This window comes from Nannospalax galili, unplaced genomic scaffold, assembly GCF_000622305.1.
Source record: "Nannospalax galili isolate Female #2095 unplaced genomic scaffold, S.galili_v1.0 scaffold636, whole genome shotgun sequence".
NCBI lineage: Eukaryota > Metazoa > Chordata > Mammalia > Rodentia > Spalacidae > Nannospalax > Nannospalax galili.
The window spans coordinates 2384927-2398948 of record NW_008338112.1 but is presented as its reverse complement, the minus strand read 5'-3'; positions in this window follow the sequence as shown (position 1 = coordinate 2398948).

Genomic DNA, 14022 nt, shown 5'->3' with positions numbered 1-14022 from the left:
CTCTCTCTCTCTCTCTCTCTCTCTCTCTCTCCCTCTCTCTTTCTCTCTCCTCCCCCCGTATGTGTGTTTAAAGTCTTATGTTAGTTGAAAAAAATTGTATTCAGATCATAAAATATCCAGAGCAAACTTTGGAGAAAGGTGAGTATTGTTCCAAGTTGGTTGCTGCTGGAATGTGGACACAGGACTTCCTATTGTGAGATTAATGGAAAAAAGCCACTTACCATTGCCCACATGGCTTGGCAATGATTTTCCCACAATGGAGAAAGCTTTAGTCAAAAGACAGCAAAGAATACTTAAAGGAAATCATTGGGAGTGATGAAATAGTAGAACTTAGAATCACAAAGTTCAGACCTACAAAAACAATCTCAGTTGCTATTTAGTCTTGTCTTTTCATTTTCCCTAGAATCACGAATCTGTATAAAATCTCATTTAGCCCAGATCCAGCTATCAAAGGGTTTCAACTGGTTGGCTCAGAGCTGGGCTAAAAATCAGGGAAGGTTCTTGCTTACTTTTGCATGTTCTTTGCTACACATTCAACCATATTGAAGCCTGTGTTCTTATTTTCTGAAATGAACTGTAGGATTAGGATCCTCCTGTAGCCTGCTTCCTGTCCCTCCTCAGAGAGTCTCCTAAAATGAAGCCGGAGAAGTTCCCATGTGAGGCTGGCACTTTTCTTCCCTACACTTTGCTTTGCTCTTCAGTTGACTTCTAGGATATGACATTCTCCTGCCGCACTGACCAGGCTTTCTAAGTGTTTTCTGTTAGACTTTTTTTCTCTAGCATGTGGAGCAGTAAATGGAGTCAGGAAGACCTACTTTGAATGTGGGTCACACCGTGCAATGGGCTGGGGCCCAGATGGAATAAAAATCAAGACTGTGCAAGCTTGATTTTTCTTCACTGGTGCATTTTAATGCTAGCCGGTGTCACGATTCCCGTTACTCAGTTCTTAGAACTCTTTTCTGTGCATGCTAGCTCCCTTGGTGTTTCTTTCTCTTCTCATGACAATATATAGCATGTATTTATTTATATGATCAAATATATGCCTCTAACCCTTTTTGTGCCTTAACTTCTGGAAGTATATGATAGGCTACGAGCTATTTCCATTTAGGTGTCAAATAAGAAGCTCACAGCCTGCTTGAGTGAAACTTAACTCATGATTGTGTTCTACAACCTCTCTTTCCAGTCTTCCTCACTGTAGGAATTGACACAACTGAATAGTTTCTCAACCAAAATACCCTAAAATCACCCCTTACTCGTCTTTTAGTCTTTGTGATGGTTGATTTTATGCATCATATTGACTGGGACACAGGGAATGTCTGTAAGTCTGTTTCTAGATGAGATTAGTACTCAGCGTGGTAGATAAAGTAAAGCTGACTGTGCTCTCCAGTGTGGGTGGGCACTCCCCAGCCTGCTGAGGACCTTCATAGAACATGAAAAGAAGAAGCAAGAATTCTTTCCCCTCCCTCTCCCTCTCTTTCCTCCTTTCCTCTGTCTCTCCATCCCTTCCCTCTGCCCCTTTCTGTCTCTTTGACTGTTGGAGCTGGGGCATTGGTCTTCTGCCCTTGTGCTGGGACTTACACCATTGGCTCTTACAGTTCTTAGGCCCCCAGATTCCAACTAGGACTATGCCACTGGCTGTCATGGGTGTGACAGTTAATTTTGGTTGTCAACTTGATTGAATTAGAGACACAGAAAACCAGTAAATCACTAAAACACACTTCTGGGGGTACCTTTGGGGAGTTTCTACAGGTGATTGGCATGAGGATCTGTGAATGGAGTTGGGAAGACTTAACCTCAATGTGGGTTTTACCTTCAGGCCAGGAGCTGATGGAACCAAAAAGCCAAGTGAGAAGCTTGCCTGTGCGAGCTTCAGTTTTCCGTACTGGTGTAATTTCTGCTGCTGCCACCACCTGTGGACATCAGACTCTACCTTCTTTGGCCTTTGAACATGGACTTTCACCAATGACCAAAAAACTGCTAGGTTTTCAGACTTACACTGGGGCTGCACCATTAGATTCTTTTGTTCTAGCTTCCAGGACTGAAAAACTACTGGTTTTCCTGCCTCTCCATCTTGCACACCACTGTGAAACCATTCAGCCTCTGATCACGTAAGCCAATCTAATAAATACTCTGTTACAATTATGTATTTATTCTGTTGATTTTGTTCCTCTATAGAACCTGACTAATACATTGGGTACCAGCCTAGAGATCATAGAATGTAGAAGTATAATTTAGCCAAATTGTTATGTATATCTTCTAATGGTTTCTCTGGAGAACCTTGACTAATAACCTTCCATCACCAAATCCTGTAAGCTTTGCTTTCAATATGCATCTTCTTTCTGGTCATTTCTTAGCTACTGTTTCAAGGTGTGGCTCATACCTGGACTGTTACTACTAGGAAATCTATTGCATTAAACTATCTATCATAGTAACCTTCCATCTCTTCATCTATTCCTGTGCCTTCAGACTCTATTCTAAATATGATATCTAGATTCAGTTCTTAAAAGTATAAATTGATATCATGTTGTATGAAATCTTCAGTGGCTCTTATCATACTTGTTGAAAGTTCAAAGTTTTCACTAAGGCCAGGCATAAAGTAGTCCCTGCTCAACTCCTGAAACCTAGTTCCCTACATGTACCTTCCACAGTCTGCACTCCCCACCGTTCTGTAGGTCTACAAGACAGGTCTCTTTTTTGTTTTTTTTCCTGAGCCTGTGGTCCATGCCATCTCTTTATTCACACAGCTGATCAGCATGTCCTCTCCCCACAGAAACTGCCCTGAAATCTCCCCCCACCCTACAGACTAGTTGACATTTACTTATTTATATTGTCCTTTCTAGGCACCTCAGCTGTGGAGGGCAGGATATTCTGTTAGCTGTTTTATTGCTCTCAGTTGTACCAAGACCACACGGTGGAGGTGGAGCATTTGGTGAACTACCCTAAAGATATGCAAATCCATTACCAACATTAACCATCATAAAATCACAAACAATATTCTATCCAAAAAATTGCTTGTATGGAATTCTATGCCAGCTGTCCGTTTGTGACTGCTGAAAGCAGACAAATTCAATGGAAATGCAATTGTAATCTTTCTAACTACTTGTTATAAATGTAAAAATGTTTAATATAAATCACAGAAACTGTGCTAGATGAAGAAAGAGTATGGCCCTTGGGGTTCTGGAAGATTCTCTTCCATTGACCCATCTGTGACTTTCAACCAACTAATTAGCCGCTTCAGACTTCAAGCCTTTCAGTCTAGGTTGAATATAAAAATGTCACTCCTGGAGTTGTAGACAGACATTATTTTTATTTCCCTAAAGACGCCTCATAAAGTTAAAAATAATCGATATGATAAAGCATTTAAACTTAGTAAAAAGTATCTTTATGCTTTGTATCTTCTCCTTTGTTCTGCCTAAAGAAAAGCAGACATACCTTCAATCCAATCTACCATTTTAATCCATGTCCTTTCTATAGAGATGCATAATGAGTATATTGATAAATTACTATGCAAGCTGGGAAGCTGCGTGCTGGCTTGCTGGACGATTCGATTAAAATGGAGAAATGTTATTTTGAATAATCAAATGCTGTTTTGAATAAATAATTCAAATAATGCAATTAGTAAAAAGTGATGGTGATGAAGTTGATTGGGGGAAATTCTTATAACTATAACATAATTCTTACATGTATTTTATTTATTTATCATTGTGTATGTGTGTATGATATATGTGTAGGCACCTATGCCAAGTACACGTGGTGCAGTGTGAGTGTGGAGGTCTGAGGACAACTTGTGTGGAGTTTGCTCTCTCCTTCCACCTCTATGTGGGTTCTGGAGATCAAACTTAATGTATGTCTACAACCCCAGGAGTGACATTTTTATATTCAACCAAGGCTGAAAGGCTTGAAGTCTAAAACAGCTAATTAGTTGGTCACAGATGGGTCAATGATAATAAGTCAAAGAGAATCTTCCAGAACCCCAAGGCCCAAACTCTTTTTCATCCAGCACAGTTTCTGTGACTTATGCTAAGCATTTTTAGATTTATAACAAGTGAGGCTTGTGCCACAAGTGCTTTTACTCACTAAGCTATCTTACTGACCCTCTTATTTATACTTTAAGTATTTGGGAATTGATAAAATGATGGCTTATGTTATACATGTTTCTGCTAGAATTAATGGTAAGTTTTTGAATAATAGTGGAGAAGTCCTTCAGTTCTCAGGACTTACATCACATTCTTTGATAATAGAGATATAATAAAACTGGTTGTGGTGGCTCACGGCTGTAGTGCCAGCACTTGGGAGGCAGAGGCAGGTGGATCTCTGTGAGTTCAAGGCCAGCCTGGTCTACATAGTGAGTTCCAGGCCAGCTAGGGCTACAGGGAGACCCTGTTTCAAAAAGACCAAAAAAAATTTTTTTAATGGTCATGGACTGGCAACATGGGCCGGCACATGCCTGAAGACCTGCGTTTGATACTCAACATGTTAGATGGAAAGAAGTGACTCTTACAAGCTGTCCTCTGACTTCCACACACTTGCTGTGGTATGCAAGCACATTTCCCCCAATAAGCAAATGTAATAAAACTTAAAAAATTTAATGTTATTATAAAAGACTGTCCCCACTCAGTAGATGTAACTGGAGTTAATATAAAAGTTTGTGCTGTGTGATTCTGTACCATATTAAACAGTATCATAAAAAAAATAACCCAGGAAAATATTTATATGACCAGCTTAGAAATCAAACTAGGAGTTGGTATCAAGAAACTTGAACTATCGAGATGACATAATACCTATTTTGATAATTTTTTTCCCCAATTATCCATTTTCACGACTTACACTAATTCTGGGAAAACTTGTAGCTCAACTTCCAGGGATAGCACATGTTTATTGTTGCTTGGGTGGTAGGGAATATTAACGTAGCTAATGTTACTCATAAACTAAAGAAAACTGGAACTAAAGAAGAAAAGCAATTGCCAGTTGGTCAAGGATATGATTCTGGAGCTACTTCTAGACCTTGTCACACAGCTGTAGCAAGTTCCTCTCATTGTGGAACCTACAGACATTCATATAGACCTGCTTTAAAGGTCTTCCCCATGGCCTTGTTGGTGGAGACAGCAGCTTTACAGCTACTTATTCAGCTGTTTCACATTTTAGAAGCACCTGAAGACCTCATAAACTGCTAAAGAAGATCTAAATGCATTAGTTGTTAATCCTGTGCTTCTGTTGCCCTGAGCAGTGGGGTTGGGAGAGGTGTTAAATGTTGAAACTTTAATTTGAATCTTGGCTTTATCAATCTTATTAATGAAGGCTACAGTAAAATTTTGCTCTTCTGGAATGTAAATGGCTAATTCAACTAGTTGTTGTTCAAAACAAAGTATATACACACACACACTCAATTTTATTGTAGCATTCATTAATAAGATTGATGTGTGTGTGTGTGTGTGTGCATGTGCGTGCATGTGTGTGTGTTGTATATAAGTGTATTGCCCGAATGTGTGTAAGTGCACTTATGTCACTCAATGCCCCCAGAGGAGAGAAGAGGGCGGCAGATTCCCTGGAACTGAAGTTACAGATGGTTGTTAGCTGCTATGTGGGTTCTGGGAATCAAAGCCCAGCCCTCTGCAAGAGCAGCCAATGCTCTTAACTGCTGAGCCATCTCTCCAGCCCCCACTCCCCCAAAATATATATTTTTCGAGACAAGGGTTGTGTTATGTTGCTCAGGTCTTATGGGAGGAATTCTCAGGTGTATGTACCTTGAGCAAAAGAAAATTTATTTTTGTTTAATTTCATGTGCATTCAGAAATTATGTATATGATTGGAATGACTCCTTTGAGCTGGTTGCTAAGGAACTCCCATTCAAAATTGTGGCCCATACTTAACAAGGTATGTGAGATATATGACATTCATCTTGAAAGATCATTGTATGCTTGGCTTTATCTTTTTTCTTATCCTCATTTTATGATTCTTTTTGTTTGTTTTTGATGATGCTCTCAGTGAATCACAGGGCAGCCTGGAGACCAGGGTAGAACTGAAGATGTGGGGTAGATATACCAGCATAATTTCCTCTTCTTTGGGAAAGCTCAGTCTTTTTCTATTGAAGCCTTGAACTGATTGGATGAAGCTCACTGGCATTATCTGTTTTATTCCAAGTCTACTGATTTATGGGGCTGGAGAGGCGGCTCAGTGCATTAGAGTAAGCAGAGGGATCTGAGTTTGGATTCCAGCACCCATAAAAAATTTGGGCATGGCTGTATGTGCTTTGTTAATCTAGTACTGTAGGGAAGCAGAGACAGGAGTATTGTTGTGGCTTGCTGGCTGACAGACTAACTCATGCTCAGTGAGAGACCCTTACTCAAAGGACTAAGACACAGAGACATCAGTGTCCTCCTCTGGACTCTCCACATGTATATAGACCTGTGCACATGTGCACAGACACACACACACACACACACACACACACCATTCATACATACATATACTCACTCACATAAGAAAGTTATTGATTTAAATATTAATAATATCTAAAACACCTTCATAGAACTATCTAGAGTAATGTTTGGACAAATAACTAGGTATCATAACCCAGTCCACTTGACAAATAAAACGAAACATTGTAGTACTTTAGGCACATTTGTAAACCTCCTTCATGATTTTCTTGAAATGGCATAGGATATACGGTACATGAAAAGGAAGATCTGATTTTTCTTTGAGCTATTTATAAAAGATGTGCCAATCCCTTTATTTTCCTTTAGCCTCACACTGTATCATTGGGATGACCATTTTTTCCCTCTCACTTTGGTACAGAAGAGCTCTGTGGTCTACGGACAGCTGTTGCTACTCTGGTAAAGAGATGCTTCTCCTTTGGCCTTCCAGTGAGCCTGCCTCTCTGGAGGTTAACAGTCTGAGTGCTGCCTATAAAAAAAAGCAAACACTTAGCTTTCTCTTCCTTAGTTTACTTAGTAGAGACTCTCTTCACATCTTTAATTCTAAGTAAGCATTGAATTTACCAGAAAGAGCAAGCCATGTTAGATGGTATATGCTATTAGAAACTAAAGAAAACATATAATAGATAGAAATCTAGGGTGTGAATTATAATAGTGTGCTTATGGAGGTTAGTTGATATTAGTGTTCAATAGTAATTAGACTGGAATTAAAAAACTATTGTTTGAGAACTTACACATTCTTGTAACATGTTTGGGTCAAATCTACTCCCTATTCTTTCCCCTTCAATTCCTTTCATATCAACTCCTCACCACTTTTCCCAGCCAATGACATGCATTCTTTTTAAACTCACTAAATCCACTTAATTCTGTCAGTATGTGCATGGGTGTAGGTATGTGCATCCTTCAAGAAAACTGATATACTCTCTCCTAGCCACCATCAATTGCCAGTAGTTTCTCAACTAAGCTTGGGCCTTCTTGAGTCCCTAGACCATTCATGTTTGGATTTGGCTGGCTTCATCTTATAAAGGTCTTGTGCATGCAATCAACCTCATATGTGTGCAATGGTGCGGTCATGCTCAGAAACCAGGTCCTGTACTACCTCTGGCTCTTACTATCTTTCTGTCCACTCTTCCATGATGATCTCTGAGTCTTGGGAGGAGGTGGTATGATAAAGTTGCCTCACTTAGGGCTGAATACTCCATAGTCTTTTATTCTCTGCACTACACAAGAAATACTTAACCAACGAACCCTAATTCTCACTGCTAATATTTAAATAGTTCTTTTTCTGTCTGGTGATTAGCAGAAAGAGTAACTTTCCAACAAGGGCAGAAGCAGATGTTGGCTAAGTGTCTACTACCAGTCTAAGAAAATGTAGCCAGGCGAGTAGGGTGTGTAGTATAGACATAGCTTTAGGGAGTCTTGGGTGGAAGTCTTTCTGAGAGTGTGGGGCATGGGGGAAGAGGAGAAGGAGAGAGGAGGAAGAAACATGAGACTAGACTATTTCTCAGTGGGCAGATATTTGGGTTGGGGAGATATATAAGCATTACCTATGATGGCCTATTCTCTTATAATTAATGGTTTGAACCACTTAGAGAAGTAATAAAAAAAAGAAATTCATGATAGGGTGTGGAGATGTTCTTCAAAGTTCCCCTACTCAATCTCCTCATGGTACTTTTGTTAGAACCATTTTTTTAAATTGAATTTTTGTGCATTTCAGACAGAACATCTCAAACAATCTAAATCATCTTTATACACCATCCCTACCGGCACCCTCTTGTAGCCCCCCCACCCACTGGAGCCCATATACTCTGTCATCCCTCTTGTGGCTCACTGTGTCAAGTCAGTGTCCCCAGACATTCCCCAGTGCAAGTGCATCCACTGCGGTCTAGTCAGCTTATCGGGAGTCCCTTGTTTTAGTAAGATTATTAAACCATTTTACATAATTAGAAGAGAATAATGTAAAAGAGAATAACAATTCTCACTTAGGTGAGACTAAAGCAGAAATACATAATATGAAACACAGCACTTCAGTATCAGCTTCCACAGCGCTCACACTGCTCATGAGAGATTAATGCCATTCAGTTTTCTCGGTAACTTTCAGATACTTTCTTTAAGTATGAAGCTATCTTTACTCATTAAAGCATTTGTGCCATATGAAATAGTGTCAATCAGCAGCTTTTAGCTACAAGTGAGGAAACCTAGATTCAGCCTAGCTTTATTGGTGAGGGTATTTGCTAGCTTGGGACAAGAAGTCTGAAAGCAGACTGCCTCACAATGTGATCAACTTTTCTGATTTTTTTTCTTTGCCTTCTTACAAGTATTGGTCGGTCTTCAGCTGGTCTTCCCCAAGGTGGAAAGATAAATTTCAGTTGATATGAGCCACATGCTTTCTTGTTCACAACCAGTGTTGAGGGAGAAAGCTCTCTCAATCATGGAATCATTTGGTGGGACAGAATTTTATCTTGTGTTCATCTGAGTCAATAGAGACTGGGAAGCAGTGGTGTACATTGCAGGATTTGAGCTCAGATGCTGAAGGAGTCACCAAGTAGGGGGTTGGATTACTGTCATTGATTTAGAGTGATCAAACTCCACCCCTGGGCTTGGAATAAAATCAATCTCTACCAAGTCCCATGGTTTAGGTAGGAAGGTAGGATTGTATAGTGTAACCAAAAATGGGAAGGCTATATAGACAACCAACAGTGCCATTTAAATGTCTGTCTGCATAGAGCATGTGTTTTTCTTCACTACCCCCCACCAAAAGACCACAAAACAGTTTGATTTTGTTGTTATATTTTTGTGTCAGGGTATCACTATGTGGCCCAGGATGTCCTTATCTTCTCAATCCTCTTGCTTCTGCCTCCCAAGTGCTGTAATTACAGAAATGCACCACCACTCCTGGCTCTGAAAAAAAATTTTTGAATTAGCCTGAATTAAAAAAATGATTTTTGTTAATTCTTTGAGACTTTCATACAGGTATGTATGAATTGTAATTTTATCATAATTGCCTATACTCCGCCCCCTAACTCCTTCCAGATCCACCTCCTCCCTCTCCCAGTGACATGTCCACTTTATTTTTAAATAAGCTACTGAGTCCAATTTGTACTACCCACAGACTCTTGGGTGTGGGACCATCCATTGGTGTGTGGTCATGTAAAGAAAACTGACTATTCCTCCTGGTAAAGAATCAAGGTCTTGGGGGTCTGATTGTATTTAGACACCATGGCACTTTCAGAAGGAGCCAAGATGGCTAATGCAAGACATCTGGAAGGCTGTGAGTCAACACAAATGACTTGAACTGGATGTCCAGGGACCCCCAAAGTAAATAGTGATATAATATGTCATTATAATCAGTTTTGGCAAGAAGCTACCTTTTGTGATTTCCTATCAAAAATCCTTGAGACCAAGGGCACACAGTGTCTGCCTCCCTAGCATCCCGTCTGCTCTTGCCTGGAGAAAATAAAGCTGTCTTAGTTGCCAGTGGCTCCATGAATCTTAGTCTCTGGTTCCTTGTAACACCCCATTTTTGGCCCTTGAACTCTGCCTCCACACATTCCAAGAAGCCATCAAACTGAACTGGTCAAATGAAGAGAATAAATGTCTTGAGACACTTAGCCCTTAGTGACAATCTTCAATGCAACCTCTACATATAGGATGAATGCACCTCTCAACTTTCACCAGAAATATTTCCTTATGCAGCAGATGTAATTAATATATAAACCCACAGTTGGCCAACATGCAGAATACAAGAGGCCTCAGAGTGCTTATCCCTGAGCAGGATATCTATTTCAAACCTCTGCCTCTCAAAGCTCAGGGATCACTGGGGAAAAGGAGGTAGAAAGATTGTCAGAGTCAGAGGGGATGGATTACCACTAGGAAACAGCGTCTTCCAGACAGTTGCTCAGTTACACATACTCACAGCAGTGGTGACAGCATGCACAAGTCCTATGCAAGGTCAAACCAGACAAAATCCCAGCATAGACGTGGGGAAGTGGGTAAGAAATCCCAACCCAACCTTAGGAACTTTTGGCAGTTGATGTCTGCTGAGAGGGAGAGAGACAGTGTCTTACAGGGATGAGGGATGGGAATCTTGGTGGGCCCAGTGGATGGATCCACACTGAAGGACATTTTGGGAACACAAATCAGACTACATAGACTGTATTATATATATATATATAAAAGAGTACATTAAATTGGGTTGGAGGGCAGTGGGGGAGAGGTGCTGATAAGGGGAGGGGGATCTAAATGCCACCAATCTGTAGTGTATGAAAATTGCAGAAACTCAATAAAAAAATTTAAAAAGTCAAAAACAGGGGCTGGAGAGATGGCTCAGTGGTTAAGAACACTGGTTGTTCTTGAAGAAGACCCAGGTTCGAATCCCAGTACCCACATGGCAGCTAACAACTGTCTGTAACTCCATTTCCAGGGGATCCAGCAGCCTCTTCTGTCCTCTGCAGGCATTGCATGACATGGGTGCACTGACTTAAGCTCAGGCAATACAAACAAAATAATAATAATAAAATACGAAAATTTTTTTTTAAAAAGTCAAAAACAAATGAATAAAAAAAACTCATTAGCTAAGGTTGGGGGCTCATGATTACCTCTCCACTCCACAGCATAAAATTTTTAAGATAGGAAAGAAAGATCGGGCCTGGAGACATGGCTCAGCAGTTAAGAGCACTGGCTACTCTTGTGGAGGACCTGGGTTTGGTTCTCAGCACCCACATGATAGCTAACAATCATCTGTAACTCCAGTTCCAGAGGAGTTCAATGCCCTCTTCTGATCTCCATGGCATTGCACAACACAGGTGCACTTACATACATGCAGACAATAAGCTCATAAACATAAAATAATAAAATATTTAAAAAGAATGAAAGATTATAATTTGAAGCTTTATAAGGAATTTGGTCACAAGGATGTTTATGAAAAATAGAAATATTTTCTTTTTTCTTTATTGTTTTTTATTTTATGTATATGAGTGTTTTGCCTGCATGTATGTGAGTGTGACTGCAGAGGCCAGAGAGGATGTCTGATCCCCTGGAATTGAAGTTACAGATGGTTGTTAGACAACATGTGGATGCTGGGAATTGAACCCAGGTCCTCTAGAACAAGTGTTCTTAACCACTGAGCCATCTCTCCAGCCCACAAATAGATATTTTCATAGAAATTTGATTACTGACAACAGCCATAGAACAATGTTTTAGGTATTAGCAATTAGTTTTCTCACCAAGAAAGAGAACATCCACTTTAGACTCCTTGAGGGCCAGGGAGGGGCACAACTGGTTTCGAAACCTCTTCCTATCTTTTGCTGCTGCCTGGCAGCCTCAGCTCGTCACTCATAATTTGTTCTGCCACTTTCCTGAGTCATGAAATGGAAGCACATTGGCTGTTGCATCATGGATTTTTGGCTTTTTGAGACAGACCTCATGTAACCCAGACTGGTCTTGAACTCACTATGTAGCTAAGGCTTGTCTTGAATTCCTGATTCTTTTGTCATCACCACAAACATGCTGGAATTACAAGAGTGCATTATTACACCTGTATTCAAAAGACACCTTGTTTGGGGGCAGGCGGTGGGGCTGGATAGTGAACCCAGACCCTTTGGAATTCATGGATGTTACATAATTGAATGTGGATATTTAGTACTTACTGTACAGCTTCAGACAAGTAGGGGCCACCTCAAGGAGACCAAAGGCATTTAAACTCAGTCCTTAGCCTGCTACCTGTTAAAATCAGGATGTGTGTTTTCATCTGCTCCTACTCATACATCCTATCAACAACTTTGCCATAAAATACCAGATCAGGTCAGAAAGTCAGAGTGTTCACGATCAGGAGACCCTATAACTAAGCCAAGATAAAGCTAGCAGAGTTTGAGATAGCCATGTAAATGACAAACAATTCAAAGGAAAATTATTACGGAGGAAAAACTTTGACTCATAAATGCCCTCGGCAACCATCTCAGATGTCACGTAATAGCCCAGAGCAAAATTTGCTCTTGGTTGCCCTGAACATCATTAATTCTGGAGGTCATACAGCCAAATAGTACATTATTAGTGTCTACCAGCTTGCAGGAGATAATACATCTGACATGCAGGTTAAATTTGAAGGCCGAGTCTGCTGAAATCGTTGACTTTTTCCTGGAGCCTGTAGCTATCTGATAGATGACTACAATGAGATAAAAGGCTTGGTATTTCTGCTTTTGCATTGTGTCTGTCCCCTTTACTACCTCAACCTTTGAGTCAGAATTTCCTTAGCTGTGCTTGCAGAGGTGTTGATCGCTTGAGAAATGTTTTGTCCAAGATTATAACACAGGATGAACTTGGCCTATAGCCCATTGGAGGGCTCTTTTATTCCACTCTCTGCTTTCTCAGCAGCTCAAGAACCTATAGTCCCTTGGCCCTGTGATAAGGCTCAGGCCAAACCACCAGGCTGGGGTGTTCCTGAAGGATGATGACTAACTCAGCAATTCCCTGGGCTAAGCTGCAGCCCACTAAGTGCAAGGCCAGGGTGATTGTGTATAAGAATATCTTTTGAAAGTTCCCCGGACTGATGACAGTTCTCAAATGTCAGCTCACCCTCAGAAGGAAAAATATCGCCTGTAGCTCCACTGTTAAGCAGACAGCCTGGTCACCTTTCATCGTCACTGGCTCCTTTTGGATCAAGTCAGCCAGTTCAAGCTGGTGTCCCAGTAAAGAAGCCTTGCCTGTTGTGTCTGTCATGGGCAGCCTTGTCTCGTTTCCTCTGTTTCATTCCAAGAGATTCCTACCTTCTCATGTGAAGCTTAGTCATTAGCAGATCGGCTCATGTGTCAAAGCTGATAGCCTTCCAAGTAGCAGGTGGCTCTCAGTGGTATCCAAGGTGATAATTGAAGGCCATGGGCACAGTGACAAAGTAGAAGTTGATTTTGTTCTAGACCCATTTTCTTTTCTGCATCATTCTTTTAGAAGTTATGGGGGAATATAGTGATTCTTATACCAAAGTCTTCTTTGATGGGTCTGTGCTGGAGGTCGGTAGATGGATGAGTCAGGAGTGACCTGGGTTTCAAAGGGACATGACTGTTAAGGGAAGGGGGAGGAGTGAAGGCCTGCCTAGAAGGTGTTGGTGTACAGTCTCTTGGCTTAGGGAGTTGTAGAGCTTTGAGCAATCTTAACCTGGGGGCTTCTAGAGGGGTGGATTCCTCAGTGGGAACCAGGAAATGTTCAGGAAGGTTGTTTTTGCTCAACTGCTCATTGGGAGGAAGCCTGCACGCAGTCTTGACACATTGGCTGTTGGGGAAGAGGATGCTGAAGGCAGACACTGTTAGTCTATGTTCTTTGTTCCCATTTTCTGGTCTTTACCTTGCCATTTCTGCAGTGGAGGGGAGTATACATCACCTACAAGGTTATTATGACTCCCCTACAGTCATCCTCCTTGGAAATTCCCTCTGTTTCAAAATCACTGTTTTCTAACCTTGCATCAATATGTGAGAGTTTTGAAGCTGATCTCATCTGTGAGAAAACGAAATTCCTGGCTTCTGTCTTTCCCTTTGTTACCATTGCCCCTCTGCATCCCTGACTGTTTGCTTGGGGCAAGGTCAGTGATTTGACCACC